Source organism: Abramis brama (genome assembly GCF_963993115.1).
Source record: "Abramis brama genome assembly, chromosome: 1".
Taxonomy (NCBI): Eukaryota; Metazoa; Chordata; class Actinopteri; order Cypriniformes; family Leuciscidae; genus Abramis; species Abramis brama.
In genome coordinates, this window is record NC_139963.1 from 69,515,746 (window position 1) to 69,527,363 (window position 11,618).

Genomic DNA, 11,618 nt, shown 5'->3' on the forward strand with positions numbered 1-11,618 from the left:
ACAACTCACAATGCAGTACAGTGAGTATGTATAATATTTACATATAGACAGCAAAAAAACTTAATTTATTTACGTATAAACAGCTTTACCGACGTACAAATTTGTACATATTCCTATTTAACTTAAAATCGTGGCATTAATGTTTTTACTCTATTGCATTCAATTGTCTTATTAATTAAATTTTCAGTCACATTTATTAATAGTTTAACGTTACTCATAAATAATAACAGCTCTGTTCGTGCTTCTGCTGCAATCTCGTTTAGGAGGATTAATAGCCTACATGGTGTTAAACAAGAATACACTTTAAAACCTTAAAAATACCTTTTTTATCGTTTAACCATTTTGTAATATTTGGTTTATTTACCGCGTGAGACACAAAAAAACACAACATAAATTCACAAAAGACATCCATTTTATTAGATTGGTGTAATCCAAATCTTTAGAATCCATGTGTTGTTTGCAAGAAACAGATCCAAATTCAGCCCTTTATCCAGCGATCTTCATCATTTCTCTCAGCAGAGACCGTTAACGTCAAATCCCAGCATCCCGCGCTCGATTGAATTCAAATTCAAAAATTGCGCCTGAAGCGTTACGACATGTTTTACGGCAGCGATATCAAACGCTCATTGGCTCTCGCATGCTTCGTCACAGATTGCAACATGCCGTGTTTAAGTTTGTGTTCTACATTTGAAACAGAGAAGCGCGCGCGCCTTTACAGAGCGAACAGCGAACCGAAACCGGATTAACATTTTCATGGATTAAGAATTTAAATTCTGCTCTATAACGTTACAAAACTATTATACTGCACTGCCAGAGAGGACTGCGACACATCGTCATGTGAACGACTTTTGGTACCGGTTTTGACATTTTCTCACTAAATAAATTATTGTGATTAAACTTGTAACGTTATGTCTGTTGTCTTTCTTTATAATTGTAGCCTAACCTTACGTACAGTAGTTTTAAGAAATGGTTAGGTTTAGGGGTAGGATTAGTGGCTCAAACTATCATTTAATGCTATATTGTTAATAAAACTGCCATTTCCCTAACGTTACACATGTCCATTACTTTTTATCCTTTTAATATTGTCTATAAAAATGGCTATGTTTAGGTGGAGTAGGGTTAAGGGATCTTACATTTATAATCTATAAAATGTTCTACTATGTTTTCATATTGCAGTTCCATACTGTGAGCCAAAATGTTGAGAAAAATGAAGCTGTTTCCCTTTTATGCAGTCCTCTGGGACTTTTTGCTGTTTAAATAAAAACAATGGTTAAATGCAAGTCTATTTTTCACTTTTTCTGTCTAGTAAACAGTAGTTAATGTCTTGAATCTAGTAGGTAAAATGTCTTGAATCTAGAACAGTATTATTTTTGTTGAGCTTACAATAAGGTAAATACACTTGAGATAATGACAGGATGGTAAATTATGGCTTATTATGGCAAAAGAGCACTGCCTAATACGAGTCAGGAATGCTAACTTCAAGACATTTTGTCTCAAAATGCCAGTTTCCAATCTTATTTCAAGTTGGTGGTGACTTAAATCTAGAACAGTGTAACAATTATAGAACTAAAAATTAGTTAAATACACTTGAAACAAACAGGATGACCGAAAAAAAAAAATGCTACTTTTGAGGGGAAAATACTATTTTTGAGCATGACAAGCTTATTATGAGACACAAAACATGACAAATACTAGTAAAATATAGCTAAAAATGAGTTTTCCCAGCTAATTTCAAGATCACTCATATCTTGTAAGGCTTAAATATAATGTCTTATTTCAAGAAATCTTACCAAGAGAATTTTCATTTGTTCCATTGGCAGATTTTTTTGCTTATTACAAGCAAAAATATCTTGTATTAATTTTTTTTTGCTTATTTTTGGAGAGGCCTTTTTTCCAGTGTGGTATTATTAGTTTTGTTTAAGTTTATGGACAAATAGCCACTACAGATTTACTGTAGTAACGTAACACTCACTGCAACCATGTAAATTTGGCAGGAATAGTAGGCTATAATGCCTTCAAGTAACATTACGTCAGTTTTATTTTGACATTATGAGTAGGCCTACAATTGCTGCCCTCAAATGTTAATCTGAACTAAAATAAACTTTTGTTTATAACTACTACAATATTTTTTCCAAGGAGCTGTTTTGTTTTATATGCTCCTAAGAAGAGTCAATTATAGCTCCAGAATTGCTCAAAGTAAAAAAAATATCATACTTTATTATGTTAATTGTTCACCACAAGACTAGTAATATGCGCTCACAAAGTAAATAGGGTCAATTTTGATTTCAGTTGGACTTTAAAAAGTTAATGGATAAACGTATCTTTACAAAAGTTCACAATGCTGCTGCAGATGCAATATAATGTAGACAACATTTAATAAATACATGTTCGTCAGGTTAGATACTGATAATTAATCACTCAAACCCCTTTATCTAAACATCTTTACATAACCATCGGACTCACGCGTCCTCCATGTCTGTAGTTTTTTAGCACTTTTCACTCGTGTTTGTAGTTCTAACCGGATTCTGACCGGAAATAGTAGACCATCCGGGTATCTTAGGAACTAGCATACTACGATCTGGGATGTACTGATTCTATTTTCTGAGACTATTTAGGGCGGATAGTATGCGATTGCGAATTGGCACGCACCGTCGAGTCTTCTGAGGTGAGGAGAGCAGTTCACGGTATTTCTCATATTTACACAACCATCACACACACTTTATACAGTTTGATTAAGCGACAGGCTCGTTTCTGTATTGTTTTCATCGATCACAGCGATACTTGTGCGTCTTTTCTGGCGTCTTCCTTCTGAAATAAACATTTAGTGCAGCAGCAGCGAGCATGAGGAGAATATGTTGAGTTCATTCAGACCTGAGCGAGTTTGTGTTCGTTTGTGTGATTGTCTCGATGTTTGGAGTGAGAACTGTTACTGAATGTCGAGTCAAGAGGTAAAGTTTGAGATCTGTGAGGGGAATTATGTGAATCGACCTCTTACTTTTTGTTGAGCCTATAATGAGCCACGTGAGACATTAAATCAACTCTTAAATGTTAAAAGATGTTATTTAAATGAATAGCGTTAATTAGGCTACTCTTGGAACAGTATTGCTTTTTGATGCTCTTTAGTTTTAAATGTTTTATGATCATTGTTAGTTTCAGCGCATATTATTTTAATGATCTAAATAGGCTACTTGATTAATGTCAAAATCAAACTAGATTTAGATTAATGTGGACATATATTTCTCTGTAGTGGTTGATGGAAATGAGTGTCATTAGTGATTGTTTTTGTGTTATTGATGTTTTATCCATATTGTGAAAGATTACAGTATTGTCTTTCAATATAGCAGTTTTACAGGCTTTTATCATGTATCCTGACTCAAATAATGTGTTTCTAACAGCAAACACTCAGAATAAAGTGAGATGATCTGCTGATGATCCTGAATGGCTTGTTGAATGAGTGTTGATAGTCTGAGGCTCATCAATATTAACAGATCTGCTGAAAACACTCTTTATTTCATGACAATAGTTCCTGTTTTCACCTCATTTATTATGCTGATGTCTTCAAATCTCCTGTAAATTTACACTTAAAGCTCATTTCATTGGTGTCAGCAGACTGAGGGGATAGGATTTGTTGGCTACATTATGCACGTTTATTTCTGTTTATACTACAGGGCCGTTGAATGCTTGAATCTGATTGGTTGACGAACGTTCTAAGGTGTGCATTATTTTCAGGGAAACGCACGGCTAAAGTAGTTCCAGGCAGGTCTTGGCCGCATTACAGTTCCATATCACTTCGCGTAGTTAACTGTAATAACGGAAAATAGGATACAATTCATAACAAGAAAAAACATTTAGCCGCATGCGCTTGATCTGCAATTTTCAATGTCTAGCTTCACAATCAATGGAAACATGCAGTTTAATTTGAATAAATAAAGTATATAGTCCTATCTGTAATCAATAGAAAATTAAACTAAATAGGCTATGTGCACAAGCGTCGCGACGAACTTCCGCTATTGTTAGAAGTTGGCATATCAGTTTCCGGTTTACGACTGTCTTCATCGGAATCCGCTATAAACAAACAAGATGAGTGCTGCTGTTGTACGAAATAAAGAGATATAATGTGTGTGACACATCTAAGTTTCTAAGAACTTCGTCGCGACGCTTGTGCACATAGCCCATATAGGCTAAATAAATGGATAGTCCTGCAGCACGGATTATTACACTGGAAAAAAGGCCTCTCCAAAAATAAGCAAAAAAAAATTAATACAAGATATTTTTGCTTGTAATAAGCAAAAAAATCTGCCAATGGAACAAGTGAAAATTCTCTTGGTAAGATTTCTTGAAATAAGACATTATATTTAAGCCTTACAAGATATGAGTGATCTTGAAATTAGCTGGGAAAACTCATTTTTAGCTATATTTTACTAGTATTTGTCATGTTTTGTGTCTCATAATAAGCTTGTCATGCTCAAAAATAGTATTTTCCCCTCAAAAGTAGCATTTTTTTTTTTCGGTCATCCTGTTTGTTTCAAGTGTATTTAACTAATTTTTAGTTCTATAATTGTTACACTGTTCTAGATTTAAGTCACCACCAACTTGAAATAAGATTGGAAACTGGCATTTTGAGACAAAATGTCTTTAAGTTAGCATTCCTGACTCGTATTAGGCAGTGCTCTTTTGCCATAATAAGCCATAATTTACCATCCTGTCATTATCTCAAGTGTATTTACCTTATTGTAAGCTCAACAAAAATAATACTGTTCTAGATTCAAGACATTTTACCTACTAGATTCAAGACATTAACTACTGTTTACTAGACAGAAAAAGTGAAAAATAGACTTGCATTTAACCATTGTTTTTATTTAAACAGCAAAAAGTCCCAGAGGACTGCATAAAAGGGAAACAGCTTCATTTTTCTCAACATTTTGGCTCACAGTATGGAACTGCAATATGAAAACATAGTAGAACATTTTATAGATTATAAATGTAAGATCCCTTAACCCTACTCCACCTAAACATAGCCATTTTTATAGACAATATTAAAAGGATAAAAAGTAATGGACATGTGTAACGTTAGGGAAATGGCAGTTTTATTAACAATATAGCATTAAATGATAGTTTGAGCCACTAATCCTACCCCTAAACCTAACCATTTCTTAAAACTACTGTACGTAAGGTTAGGCTACAATTATAAAGAAAGACAACAGACATAACGTTACAAGTTTAATCACAATAATTTATTTAGTGAGAAAATGTCAAAACCGGTACCAAAAGTCGTTCACATGACGATGTGTCGCAGTCCTCTCTGGCAGTGCAGTATAATAGTTTTGTAACGTTATAGAGCAGAATTTAAATTCTTAATCCATGAAAATGTTAATCCGGTTTCGGTTCGCTGTTCGCTCTGTAAAGGCGCGCGCGCTTCTCTGTTTCAAATGTAGAACACAAACTTAAACACGGCATGTTGCAATCTGTGACGAAGCATGCGAGAGCCAATGAGCGTTTGATATCGCTGCCGTAAAACATGTCGTAACGCTTCAGGCGCAATTTTTGAATTTGAATTCAATCGAGCGCGGGATGCTGGGATTTGACGTTAACGGTCTCTGCTGAGAGAAATGATGAAGATCGCTGGATAAAGGGCTGAATTTGGATCTGTTTCTTGCAAACAACACATGGATTCTAAAGATTTGGATTACACCAATCTAATAAAATGGATGTCTTTTGTGAATTTATGTTGTGTTTTTTTGTGTCTCACGCGGTAAATAAACCAAATATTACAAAATGGTTAAACGATAAAAAAGGTATTTTTAAGGTTTTAAAGTGTATTCTTGTTTAACACCATGTAGGCTATTAATCCTCCTAAACGAGATTGCAGCAGAAGCACGAACAGAGCTGTTATTATTTATGAGTAACGTTAAACTATTAATAAATGTGACTGAAAATTTAATTAATAAGACAATTGAATGCAATAGAGTAAAAACATTAATGCCACGATTTTAAGTTAAATAGGAATATGTACAAATTTGTACGTCGGTAAAGCTGTTTATACGTAAATAAATTAAGTTTTTTTGCTGTCTATATGTAAATATTATACATACTCACTGTACTGCATTGTGAGTTGTGAGTTTGGCATGTTGACCTACAGTTTTCAATAAAGCAGATTTGTTGTCTCAATTCAAGTCAAGTCTATTTCTTGAAATAAGACGATTCATCTTTTACAATTAACACAGCAGCTTAAAAACCTTATGACATGTCAAAAAAGCTTGTTTCATCTGAGATATGGCTCAAAACAAGATATTTTCAAGACAGATTCACTTAACAAGATATTCAAGATGCACTGTCTAAAAACAAGCTCCTTTATCTCACTTAAATCTTGGTCTTTAGGCAATTTTGTCTTATATTAAGTGTGATGAGATATTTTGACTAGTAATTAGAAAAATATACTTGGCAAGATTTTGAGTTTTTGCAGTGCAAACTTCTCAAATGGCCACTGAGGCTACGTCATGGGTTAGGCTTTACGCATGGTTAGAGGTACCAAAATAAACTAATGTCCATAGCAAAAGATGAGTTCGAGGAGGTTTATTTACACATATAAGCAAGCTCCCAGACATTTCCTGCTGCCTCTCTCACGCTGTGATAAAAAAACATATGCCCTCGCAGCCCACCTGGTTCCTCCCACCTTGACCTATTTATGCAAATTAACATAGCACCACGTGACCAATAAACGACAATGTAAATAAACAAGAAAATAAGCATAAATACAAAATAAAGCAAGTTAACTTTTAGCAAGAAAAGAAAAGAAATAAATTAAACTATAACTTAAGCCTAAAATAAACAAAGTGCAAAATAGCTCCAACAACCCAGCCCCTAATTGTGACGGTAATTTACCCACAATTAACCTTAGCTTTTAGCACAAAGGAGCTATTTCCTGATTATAACCTAAACACTAAGCTTGAATCTTGCATCTTCAGATTTTCCATGCCTGCAAAAAACAAATAGATAGAAAACAGAGATAGGAGAGAGAATGAGATGCATAGTCAATTGTTAGTCTCCAAGAGAAGACAGAGCTTGGTTATTGGTCTGTCCAGGATGCTGGTCTTCGTTTGGACCTTCACAGAGCGGACCAGTCCTCTTGAGTCAGCTGTGGTACTTAGAACTCTGCCCATCATCCATGAGCCTCTTGGAGCTGTAGCATCAGCGATTACAACAATATCTCCTGGGATGAAGTTTCTTTTTTGTTTTGTCCATTTTTGTCTTTCTTGCATTACAAGCAAATACTCTGATGTCCACCTTTTCCAGAAAAGCTCCGCAACGTACTGCACTTGCCTCCATCTCCTCTTAATGTACAGGTCAGATTTTTCGAACAGACCTGGTGGCAGAATGGGCTTGCCTTTCAGCAGGAGAATGTGATTTGGAGTGAGCGCTTCCAAGTCATTGGGATCTTCTTAGACCTTAGTTATTGGCCGGTCATTGAGTATTGCTTCAACCTCACAAAACAGTGTTTGCAGGCCTTCCTCGTCCAGCAGTTGATGTCCAACAACAGAGGTAAGTACACTGCGCACAGAGCGAATCAGACGCTCCCAAACGCCACCTTGGTGAGATGCAGCTGGGGTGTTAAAACTCCACGTCACTCCTTCCTGCACAAAAGTCCTTTCAATTTTAGAGTGATTTAAAGCAGCCAGAGCCTGCCTCTGCTCCTTTTTCGCACCAACAAAATTTGTGCCGTTATCTGACCTCATACTTGTCACAGGTCCTCTTCTGCAGATAAATCTCCGCACAGCATTGATGCAGGAGTCTGTGTCGAGGGAGTGCGCCACCTCCAGATGTATTGCGCGGCTGCTCAGACAGGTAAATATCACTCCATATCGCTTCAGCACAGTTCTCCCTCTCCTCACATCCAGTGGTCCAAAATAGTCCACTCCCGCATTTGTAAAGGGTGCGTTATCAGGCACAACTCATTCCTCTGGTAAATCGGACATTTTCTGTTCTCCAAGTTTTCCTCTGTACCTTCTGCACACTGTACATTGTGAGAGAATCTTCCTGGCCGCAGAGTTGGCATTTATAATCCAAGTCGAGTTTTGGCCATTCGGTGGAAGACAAATGCAAAAAGTTTGGTCCTTTTAGCCATTTTCCTTTCCCAAACTCCTGAGCTCTTAGTCCTCGAGATGCTTCATCTGCAGGATTATCTTTGGTGTTTACATACCTCCACTGATCTTTGTCCGTGGCTTCTCTTATGGTGCTGACACGGTTGGCAACATATGTGTGAAAGCGCTTTGTTTCATTGAAGATGTACTTGAGAACAGTAGTGCTATCAGTCCAGAAAAATGACCTTTGCAATGGCAACTGTAGCTCCTTTAACAGCATTGTGTTCACTCGAACCGCAAGCACAGCTGCAGCAAGCTCAAGGCGTGGGATGGTTAGTTGCTTTAGAGGAGCAACACGAGCCTTGCCTGTGATGAATGAAACATGCACACTGTCAGTACTCTCCAATCTCAAGTATGAAACAGTGCCATATCCTGATTGACTGGCATCTGAAAAATGATGCAGTTCTGCTTTCACTTGTGTTCCAAAGTTCTTGGGTTTGATGCACCGTTCCACTTTAAATCCACTCATATACTGAAGTTCAGAGAGCCACTCAGACCAATGTCTGGAGACGGCACTGGGGACTGGCTCATCCCATTTGAAGTTCATTCTAAACAGCTCCTGTAACAGTAACTTGGCAGGGATTATGAACGGAGACAAAAAACCCAGTGGATCATAGAGAGAGCTCATCACAGAAAGGATGCCCCTCCTGGTGTGTGGACGTTCCTGCACTGCAGTCCTGAAGCTGAACGTGTCTCCTTGAACACACCATTGCATCCCCAGAGCTCTTTCCACAGGGAGTTGGTCCCTGTCCAAATCCATATTCTCCAAACCCACTGCTCTGATATTGATGGGAATAAGTGCAAACACATTTTGGCTATTTGTGACCCACTTTTGGAGATGGAAGCCACCTTTTTTACAGAGAGATGTTAGTCCATGTATGAGCTTCACTGCATCTTCCTCTGTCACAGTGGACTTGAGACAGTCATCCACATAGAAATTTGTTTTGACTGTGCTGAGGACGTCGGATGAGTATTGCAGTGCATTATCCTCAGCAGTTCTTCTCAGTGCATAGTTTGAGCAGCTTGGAGAGGATACAGCTCCAAACAAATGCACGCACATCCTGTATTCCTCTGGCTCCGTTGTAGCGTCTCCATTGGGCCACCATAAAAAGCGCAAGAAGATGACATGCTTGTGTGGGACCCGGACCTGATGGAACATGGCGTTGATGTCAGCCATAACAGCGATGGGCTTTTCTCTAAACCGGAGGAGGACACCAATAAGCGTGTTAGTGAAGTCTGGGCCCTGCAAAAGCTGGCTGTTTAATGATGTACCTTTGTAAGTACAGCCGCAATCAAACACAACACGCAATTTCCCTTTGGTTGGGTGATGTACACCATGGTGGGGAATGTACCACACCTTTCCTTGTTTTGGAGTGGGCTCATTTGTGGGAACCTTTTCTGCATATCCTTGCTCCAACATGTTGTTAAGGAAATCAATGTATTGAGCTTTGAATGAAATATCTCTGTTAAATCTCCTCTTCAGGCTTTGGAGTCTTTGTAATGCAATGTAGGTGTTGCTGCTCCCTTGACTAACCTTCTCAGCCCAAAAGTCCTGTTTGTTTGGTCCAGCTTGTGTCAATCTGCATTCGAGAACTTGAAAGCATTGTTAGTAAGTGCTCCTGTTCTTGCTGCCCCTGATTTTGATAGGCCTTTCAAACTAGCTGTTGATGCTAGTGATGCTGGTGTTGGGGGTGTCTTATTCCAAGAGGATTCAGAGGGAGTTGAGCCTCCTGTATGCTATTTTTCTAAGAAGTTTGACATGCATCAGAAGTATTATTCTACTATAGAGAAAGAGGCCTTGGCCCTTATTCTAGCTCTGGTTCATTTTGATGTTTACACATCTTCTTGTCAGACCCTAGTGGTCTGTACAGACCATAACCCTCTTGTTTTTCTCAGTAGGATGAAAAACTCAAACCCCCGGCTGATGCGATGGAGTTTATTTTTGCAGGGATTTAATTTGGACATCCAGCACATCCGTGGAAAGGACAATGTGTTTGCAGATGCCCTGTCTAGGTCGTATATGGAGTCAGTTTAGTTTTGTGTTACTCTGTGTGACTTTTAACTGAGCGGTTGCTTTAGAGCAACCTACTTATGGAAGGAGGTGTTATGTCCAAAAGTTACTCTGTGTCCTGTTTTGCAGGTATCCTGGAAGCTTCTCCCATCATTTCCCTAATTACCTGGCTCTGCTGGTCAGCCTTTAAAAGCCCCGTCTAGCTCCACCCACACTCTCTCTCTCTCACACTGCAGCCTGGAGCAGTAGCATGGATAGCAGCAGCCACCATTATTCTTTGTCTGTTTCATTTTGTTTGCAATAAACCTTATTTTGGTCATAATAGACGTTTGTGACTCCTCTATGTTGCCTCCCTTGAGCCAGGGTCGTAACAAAAGGTCCAGAAAAAGAGGACAAAGAGACGAAGAGTTTTATATGTGAAAGTCCTAAGGGGTCTTCCAGAAATAATGACAGTTCAAGATTTTGTGTTTGACCAATTGGCTGTAAAACACTGAATGTATGCAGATGGAGTTTCCAGGAGTCCCAAGACAATTATCATCAAAAGGCCCCTTGCATGTGAACACAACCCAAGGGCACACACTGGAATGCACCTAAAAGAAAATGAATACAGAAATGATTAGGATACTACTTGGTTGTTGAATTTTTAATAAGAATAAAGTAATCATTCAAAAGGATATATATAATTTAATTGAAGAAACAGGGGATTCTGACCCCAACCTTTCAGTACGTACAGTAAGGGAGGTATTGTCAAAATTTCACCTGTAGTAAGTCAGTGTGGGATAGTGTAAGTCAATAAGAAAGCACTACAGGCTTTGGAACAGGAAAAATACTTTAGGGGAATTACTGTAATTTTTTTTAAATTAATATTTGTATACTGAACGTACAGTAAGGGAGATACTGTGAAAATTCCACCTGTAGTAAGTCAGTCTGGTCAGTAGGAACATACTACAACCTTTGGAACATGAAAAAATCTCTTTGGTGAATAATTGTAACTTTTACATAAAACATTTTTGCGTACTGTATGTACAATAGCCTACACAAAAGTACACTAAAGCAGTCTAGGTGAATACACAGCAAATATCAAACCTGAAACTATTTTTATTTTTTTTAAAACTTGACTATGTTCATAGTGAAGGTCTTAAGTCTGCAACTTGGGTATTGCTTTTTATATTTGCTTCGTATATTTGTGGTGTTCTGCGTTCAATATCTTGTGAGCTGAATATTGTTACTTCACAAATAACATTGTTTTAATATTTAAATCTTCTTCTTAAAATGAGCTTTCCTTCGGGTGAGTGTATTTCTGGATATTGAAAAGGCTTATGATTCTTTGTGGAAGGAGGGATTGATGATTAAAATTTTTGACATGGTAGTTAGGGGACGAATGTTTAATTGGATAAAGGACTTTTTAATGAAAAGAACAATTCAAGTAAAGGTTGGTAGTGTTAGTTCAAAGACTGTGGACATAGAGA

General features: G+C 37.6%; 1 protein-coding gene; it reads right to left on the minus strand.

Moving 5' to 3' along the window:
* Nucleotides 1–11,618, minus strand: part of LOC311094365 (uncharacterized protein) — a 337,913-nt gene that overhangs the window by 290,849 nt on the left and 35,446 nt on the right.